The 7500-nt window shown below is 49.4% G+C and overlaps 2 non-coding genes across 2 annotated transcripts in view; both read right to left on the reverse strand.

Moving 5' to 3' along the window:
• LOC143175660 (large subunit ribosomal RNA) overlaps nucleotides 1–175 on the reverse strand; it is a 4007-nt gene extending 3832 nt beyond the window's left edge. Inside the window, exon 1 of the ribosomal RNA XR_013000360.1 lies at nucleotides 1–175. This exon is cut by the window's left edge and continues 3832 nt beyond it. This is a non-coding gene — a ribosomal RNA (large subunit ribosomal RNA).
• Nucleotides 176–2231: 2056 nt separating this feature from the next.
• Nucleotides 2232–2386, reverse strand: LOC143175665 (5.8S ribosomal RNA). The gene has a single exon (XR_013000365.1). It is a non-coding gene; the product is annotated as a 5.8S ribosomal RNA (ribosomal RNA).
• Nucleotides 2387–7500: the final 5114 nt, after the last annotated feature.

A 7500-nucleotide genomic window follows, 5' to 3' on the forward strand; every position in this document is an offset into this window, starting at 1 on the left:
CACGGGATAAATGGACCCTCCTGAACACTACATTTCCCTACGGCGGAACCGCGGGATTCAGTGCTGGGCTAATTCCTGTTCGCTCGCAGCTACTAAGGAAATCCTTGTTAGTTTCTTTTCCTCCGCTTAGTAATATGCTTAAATTCAGCGGGTAATCTCGCCTACTCTGAGGTCGTCGTGAACGTGAATTGTATGAAAATTCAATCGAATTTCATAAAAATCGCTCAAAGGCAAAAAAAACAAAGTCTAGAGGAGAGTGCGTTCGAACACAACAATATTCATATTATAACGTATATAAATGATAAATATACCGCGACACGCGCGACTCCGTATCGTCGCGAAAAATCGTTCGCGAACGCGTCTTATGCGCCTCACCAGTGGTCTCTGCTGCGTCGCGTGTCTATATTCTCTTTTTACACTCTTCTCCTTCTTCTATCACATTTTACTCGATCGCGAAAAAGACTCTCGCTAGACGATCTCGCGCTCCGGTTAACTTTAACGCCCGTCCGAGAAGAATTTTCGGGGACTGGACGACCGAAGCGGATCTCGCGCGGTCTCGCGATCGACAGTGAAGAGAAGTGCAGAAGAGGAAAAGAAGACACGACAAACACACACCATGGGGCGACCGACGCGTTCGTTTCAACGCTTTCGCACAAAGTCGGCGGCGGTTATATATTTATATCATTATATTCCGGCGGACGGGACGCGACGTTCGAAAGCCTCGCCAAAGAGGAGCTCCTGCCTCTTCCTCTCTCTTTTCTACGAGAAAAGATAAACGTATTTTACGGGGATACGGAAACGTTACCACGTGGTGTCACACACGATCGTCCGTCTCTTCTCTATAGCAGAAACCGATAAAAATACACCTCCCGAAAGAGAGTATATGGTGATTCTTTTTATATATATATATATTTCGAAATACAACTGAACGTGGCGGAAGCGCACGGTGGTGGTCCAGCGAGGACACGCGACGACGGGGAATAAGAACTATTCGACCCGTTACGAATACGCATGCTCGTCCCGCACGATTTTAACACACACCGTGTTTTTCTCCAGTCGTCAAAGCGTTCGTGCGTCGAATTCGAAAAATAAAAAAAAAAGAAAAACACCTTTTCTCTCTCTCGGGGTAAAAGAGTCGATGTGTATTGTGTATAAAGGTTCTGCGAGAAGTCTCGTTTTGACGTGTGTTCCGCCGATAACGACGATCCTCCGAAACGGGGATACAGAAACGTTACACCTCACAACACGATCTCCGTCTCTTCTCTATAGCAGAAACCGATAAAAATACACCTCCCGAAAGAGAGTATATGGTGATTCTTTTTATATATATATATTTCGAAATTCAACTGAACGTGGCGGAAGCGCACGGTGGTGGTCCAGCGAGGACACGCGACGACGGGGAATAAGAACTATTCGACCCGTTACGAATACGCATGCTCGTCCCGCACGATTTTAACACACACCGTGTTTTTCTCCAGTCGTCAAAGCGTTCGTGCGTCGAATTCGAAAAATAAAAAAAAGAAATACACCTTTTCTCTCTCTCTCGGGGTAAAAAGAGTCGATGTGTATTGTGTATAAAGGTTCTGCTGCGAGAAGTCTCGTTTTGCCGTGTGTTTCGGTAACGACGATCCTCCGAAACGTACATCTCATTCGTAAGAGAGGAAGAAAACAATCTCCCTGGGGCCAGTCGGTAATATACCGACATACGACGTGTCGTGCACATCCGTCTCACGCACGGTATACAAAATATGAATAAAACGTGTGTAGTCTCTCTCTCTCTCGACTTCTTAATATTTTCTTTCACCTCTGACGCATCATTTCAGGTGACGTCGGAGAGCGCGGGAAAAAAAATTTTTCTAAACACACGAAACCGTTCATCTCACGAACAGCCGAAAAAGTTGTCGCTCAGATCCATATCGCAGTGGAGCGGTATCCGCGGGCGGTCGTAATTGAACGACGCACGACGCCGCGAACACTCACGCGAGTCCATACAAACGATTCCGATCGTTTTGCAACAACTAGAACGTACACTGTCCGTGAAATTCACAGAATTTTCGCGTGTCCGCGACAAACGCCGACGAGACACCCATCGTTCGCTCGTACGTAGCATCCTTCTCTTAACCCGACTCAGAAACGTTCTTTGCGCCCTTCGGTAAAAAAACGTTCGATCCGAAGAGGTGAACGACGGCGGGGATTTGACAGAGCTACGCAAGCAGTGTATGGTACGTAAACGACCCTCAGCCAGGCGTGGTCCAGGAATTGTATCCGTGGACCGCAATGTGCGTTCGAAATGTCGATGTTCATGTGTCCTGCAGTTCACACGTTGACGCGCAATTAGCTGCGTTCTTCATCGACCCACGAGCCAAGTGATCCACCGTTCAGGGTAATCGTATAAATTTTATATTTCACATATATAATTTTATTCTCATTTGTTCGACCTAATATCTCTCTTCTTTCAAAGAGAAGATAAAAGTTGATACCTGAATCTCCGACCAGCGCGCGAAGGAGATTCAGGCGTCGCCTTGGAGACGACACCGAAGCCTTTCGAGACGAAAAACGTTCAAGTAATATGTATATATTTCTCGACGTTCCGGGCGTATAGTGCATTCAAAAACCCGCGAAAGACGCAGAAGACTCGCACGCGTGGAAACGACGGGGATATATTTTGTATCCTACCCGATACTGAATCCATCGCGTGCAGTCGACCCTCGCGTTCTTCCGATCAGACGCATCTATTGTTGCGCGCATGTTTTCGCGTCGCATCGCGCGAAACGTTGCACGAATCGTACCGATCGATCGATTGAAAGCAAATAATGAAAAAAGACTTCACAGCTGGCTCTTTGCCGGTCATTCGTCCCATGTTATCTCTTGCCGCGAAATTGGCGCGCAAGAGTTGGGTGTCAGACGCGCGGCTTTAAAACGAGCTTCACGGCCGGTCCCTTCGTTACCGCTTTCGTTCTTTCTCTCGGAACGACCATGAACGAACACGACGAGCGACGCTACGGCATACACACGTCCACGGATTCGATTAAAAAAACAGACTTCACAGCTGGCTCTTTGCCGGTCATTCGTCCCATATTATCTCTTGCCGCGAAATTGGCGCGCAAGAGTTGGGTGTCAGACGCACGGCTTTAAAACGAGCTTCACGGCCGGTCCTCTCAATTCCGTGTACGGTACACGCAAGATGCGGGTTCCACTTCCAGACTACCCGGTCCCTTCTCTCTACGAGAATCGATAGTAGAAGAACGGCTCGAAAACGCGTCTCAGAGACTAGGGGAAAAGAAGCGGTATGCGAGCGAAACGAAAACGCATTATGGAAACGTCGCGAAACAATGTTCGACGGTTGCTCGGTTCCAATCGTGCGGCCGTTTCAATTTCTCGTGCGCTTCACCGTCCCTCCGTAACTCTGGCCGATCGCGTATACCGAAGAGCCGACACGCGCAAAAACCACAGGCATTGTATACTGTATATATATATGTTACAGTCACAGCCTTCGCGCGTTTTACTCTCCGACGCGGGGTTTCCACGACGAAAGAGAGACAGTTTCGTGGCGGGTGACTCGGCCGAATCGCTACGACGGGTATTTCTATTATAGAACGAATCATCGCCACCCTTTACCAGTGCCCGACGAAGGAATCACAAGGTCATCTGGAGTTTACAATGCCAGCGACGGTAATTCCAACGAAGACCCGATAAGTCAACTCATCGTTCTATTTCTCCCCGTACAGAAAAGCGAATCGACGCTAACGCACCTCGCGCAAGCACGAACGTTCTCTTCGCGTGGATCATCCCATCGTCGAAAGATGTAAAGACGCATTGGAGATCGTGGTCTCTGGCGGGCTCATTGCACGCCCCACTGCATATCTTTCCTCGAATCGAGAATGATTCGTCCACTAAGGCTGCGAAACTACGCGTCGAGGAAACTAGGGGAAAGAAGCGGGATGCGAGCGAAACGACAATACATTATGGAAACGTCGCGAAACAATGTTCGGCGGTTGCTCGTTTCCTCCTGCGGACGTTTCATTGCTCGGGCGCTTCACGTCCCTCCGTAACCTTCGCGCGATCGCGTGCCCCGGAGAGCCGGCAACCGGTGAACCACAGGCGTATAAACTATAGTCTTCTATAGCAAGCCTTCGGCGGTTACTCTCCGACGCGGGGATTCCACGACGAGAGAGAATTTCGTGGCGGGTGACATCGGTCGAAACGCTACGACGGGTATTTCTATTATAGAACGAATCATCGCCACCCTTTACCAGTGCCCGACGAAGGAATCACAAGGTCATCTGGAGTTTACAATGCCAGCGACGGTAATTCCAACGAAGACCCGATAAGTCAACTCATCGTTCTATTTCTCCCCGTACAGACAAGCGAATCAACGCTATCGCACCTCACGCATGCACGAACGTTCTCTTCGCGTGAATCGTCCCATCGTCGAAAGATATAGCCGCTTGGAGATCGTGGCCCATCAAGTTCTTCCGTAACTCCTGCGCGATCGCGTACCCCGGAGAGCAGGCAACCGGTGAACCACAGGCGTATAAACTATAGTCTTCTATAGCAAGCCTTCGCGTTTACTCTACGACGCGGGGATTCCACGACGAGAGAGATTTTCGTGGCGGGTGACACGGCCGAATCGCTACGACGGGTATTTCTATTATAGAACGAATCATCGCCACCCTTTACCAGTGCCCGACGAAGGAATCACAAGGTCATCTGGAGTTTACAATGCCAGCGACGGTAATTCCAACGAAGACCCGATAAGTCAACTCATCGTTCTATTTCTCCCCGTACAGAAAAGCGAATCGGCGCTATCGCACCTCACGCAAGCAGGAATGATCTCTTCGCGTGGATCGTCCCATCGTCGAAAGATGTAAGACGTACAGAAATCGTGGTCCATCACGATTATTCGTAACTCTCCGAGTCGCGTATCTGAGAGTAGGACAAACGGAGAACCACAGGCATAAATAATACTATATGTTTCTTATATAGTTAGCCTTCGCGTTTTACTCTCCGACATGGGGATTCCACGACGAGAGAGAGTTTCGTGGCGGGTGTCTCGGCCGAATCGCTACGACGGGTATTTCTATTATAGAACGAATCATCGCCACCCTTTACCAGTGCCCGACGAAGGAATCACAAGGTCATCTGGAGTTTACAATGCCAGCGACGGTAATTCCAACGAAGACCCGATAAGTCAACTCATCGTTCTATTTCTCCCCGTACAGAAAAGCGAATCGACGCTATCGCACCTCGCGCGAGCACGTAACTACTCTTCGCGTGGATCGTCCCATCGTCGAAAGATGTAAGACGCACGGAAATCGTGGCCCATCAACGTTTTTTTGTAACTCTGCCGATCGCGTATCACAGAGCCGAGACGCACATACCACAGGCGTATAATACCGTTTTCTTTCGTATGGTAAGCCTTCGCGTTTACTCTTCGGCGCGGGGTTTCCACGTCGAGAGAGACATTCGTGGCGGGTGACATCGGTCGAAACGCTACGACGGGTATTACTATTATAGAACGAATCATCGCCACCCTTTACCAGTGCCCGACGAAGGAATCACAAGGTCATCTGGAGTTTACAATGCCAGCGACGGTAATTCCAACGAAGACCCGATAAGTCAACTCAACGTTCTATTTCTCCCCGTACAGAAAAGCGAATCGACGCTGTTGCACCTCACGCAAGCACGAACGTTCTCTTCGCGTGGATCGTCCCATCGTCGAAAGATGTAAGACGCACGGAAATCGTGGCACATCACGTGTTTTCGGAACTCTGTCGACCGCGTATCTCAGAGACGACGCGCGCGAACCACTGGCATATACTATTATATATCGCGTTTTACCCTCCGACGCGGGGATTCCACGACGAGAGAGAGTTTCGTGAGCGGGTTGACTCGGAAGAAACGCTACGACGGGTATTTCTATTATAGAACGCATCATCGCCACCCTTTACCAGTGCCCGACGAAGGAATCACAAGGTCATCTGGAGTTTACAATGCCAGCGACGGTAATTCCAACGAAGACCCGATAAGTCAACTCAACGTTCTATTTCTCCCCGTACAGAAAAGCGAATCGACGCAATCGCACCATACGCGTGCACGTAAACAACTCTTCGCGTGGATCGTCCCATCGTCGAGAGACGTAAGTTTTCATAGTATGAATTCGCGTTTTACTCTCCGACGCGGGGATTCCACGACGAGAGAGAGTTTCGTGAGCGGGTTGACTCGGAAGAAACGCTACGACGGGTATTTCTATTATAGAACGCATCATCGCCACCCTTTACCAGTGCCCGACGAAGGAATCACAAGGTCATCTGGAGTTTACAATGCCAGCGACGGTAATTCCAACGAAGACCCGATAAGTCAACTCAACGTTCTATTTCTCCCCGTACAGAAAAGCGAATCGACGCAATCGCACCATACGCGTGCACGTAAACAACTCTTCGCGTGGATCGTCCCATCGTCGAGAGACGTAAGTTTTCATAGTATGAATTCGCGTTTTACTCTCCGACGCGGGGATTCCACGACGAGAGAGAGTTTCGTGAGCGGGTTGACTCGGAAGAAACGCTACGACGGGTATTTCTATTATAGAACGCATCATCGCCACCCTTTACCAGTGCCCGACGAAGGAATCACAAGGTCATCTGGAGTTTACAATGCCAGCGACGGTAATTCCAACGAAGACCCGATAAGTCAACTCAACGTTCTATTACTCCCCGTACAGAAAAGCGAATCGACGCAATCGCACCATACGCGTGCACGTAACAACTCTTCGCGTGGATCGTCCCATCGTCGAGAGACGTAAGTTTCATAGTAAGCCTTCGGCGTTTTACTCTCCGACGCGGGGATTCCACGACGAGAGAGAGAGTTTCGTGAGCGGGTTGACTCGGAAGAAACGCTACGACGGGTATTTCTATTATAGAACGCATCATCGCCACCCTTTACCAGTGCCCGACGAAGGAATCACAAGGTCATCTGGAGTTTACAATGCCAGCGACGGTAATTCCAACGAAGACCCGATAAGTCAACTCAACGTTCTATTTCTCCCCGTACAGAAAAGCGAATCGACGCAATCGCACCATACGCGTACACGTAAACAACTCTTCGCGTGGATCGTCCCATCGTCGAGAGACGTAAGTTTTCATAGTATGAATTCGCGTTTTACTCTCCGACGCGGGGATTCCACGACGAGAGAGAGTTTCGTGAGCGGGTTGACTCCGAAGAAACGCTACGACGGGTATTTCTATTATAGAACGCATCATCGCCACCCTTTACCAGTGCCCGACGAAGGAATCACAAGGTCATCTGGAGTTTACAATGCCAGCGACGGTAATTCCAACGAAGACCCGATAAGTCAACTCAACGTTCTATTTCTCCCCGTACAGAAAAGCGAATCGACGCAATCGCACCATACGCGTGCACGTAAACAACTCTTCGCGTGGATCGTCCCATCGTCGAGAGACGTAAGTTTTCATAGTATGAATTCGCGTTTTACTCTCCGAC

This window comes from Nomia melanderi, unplaced genomic scaffold (assembly GCF_051020985.1).
Source record: "Nomia melanderi isolate GNS246 unplaced genomic scaffold, iyNomMela1 scaffold0153, whole genome shotgun sequence".
Lineage (NCBI taxonomy): Eukaryota > Metazoa > Arthropoda > Insecta > Hymenoptera > Halictidae > Nomia > Nomia melanderi.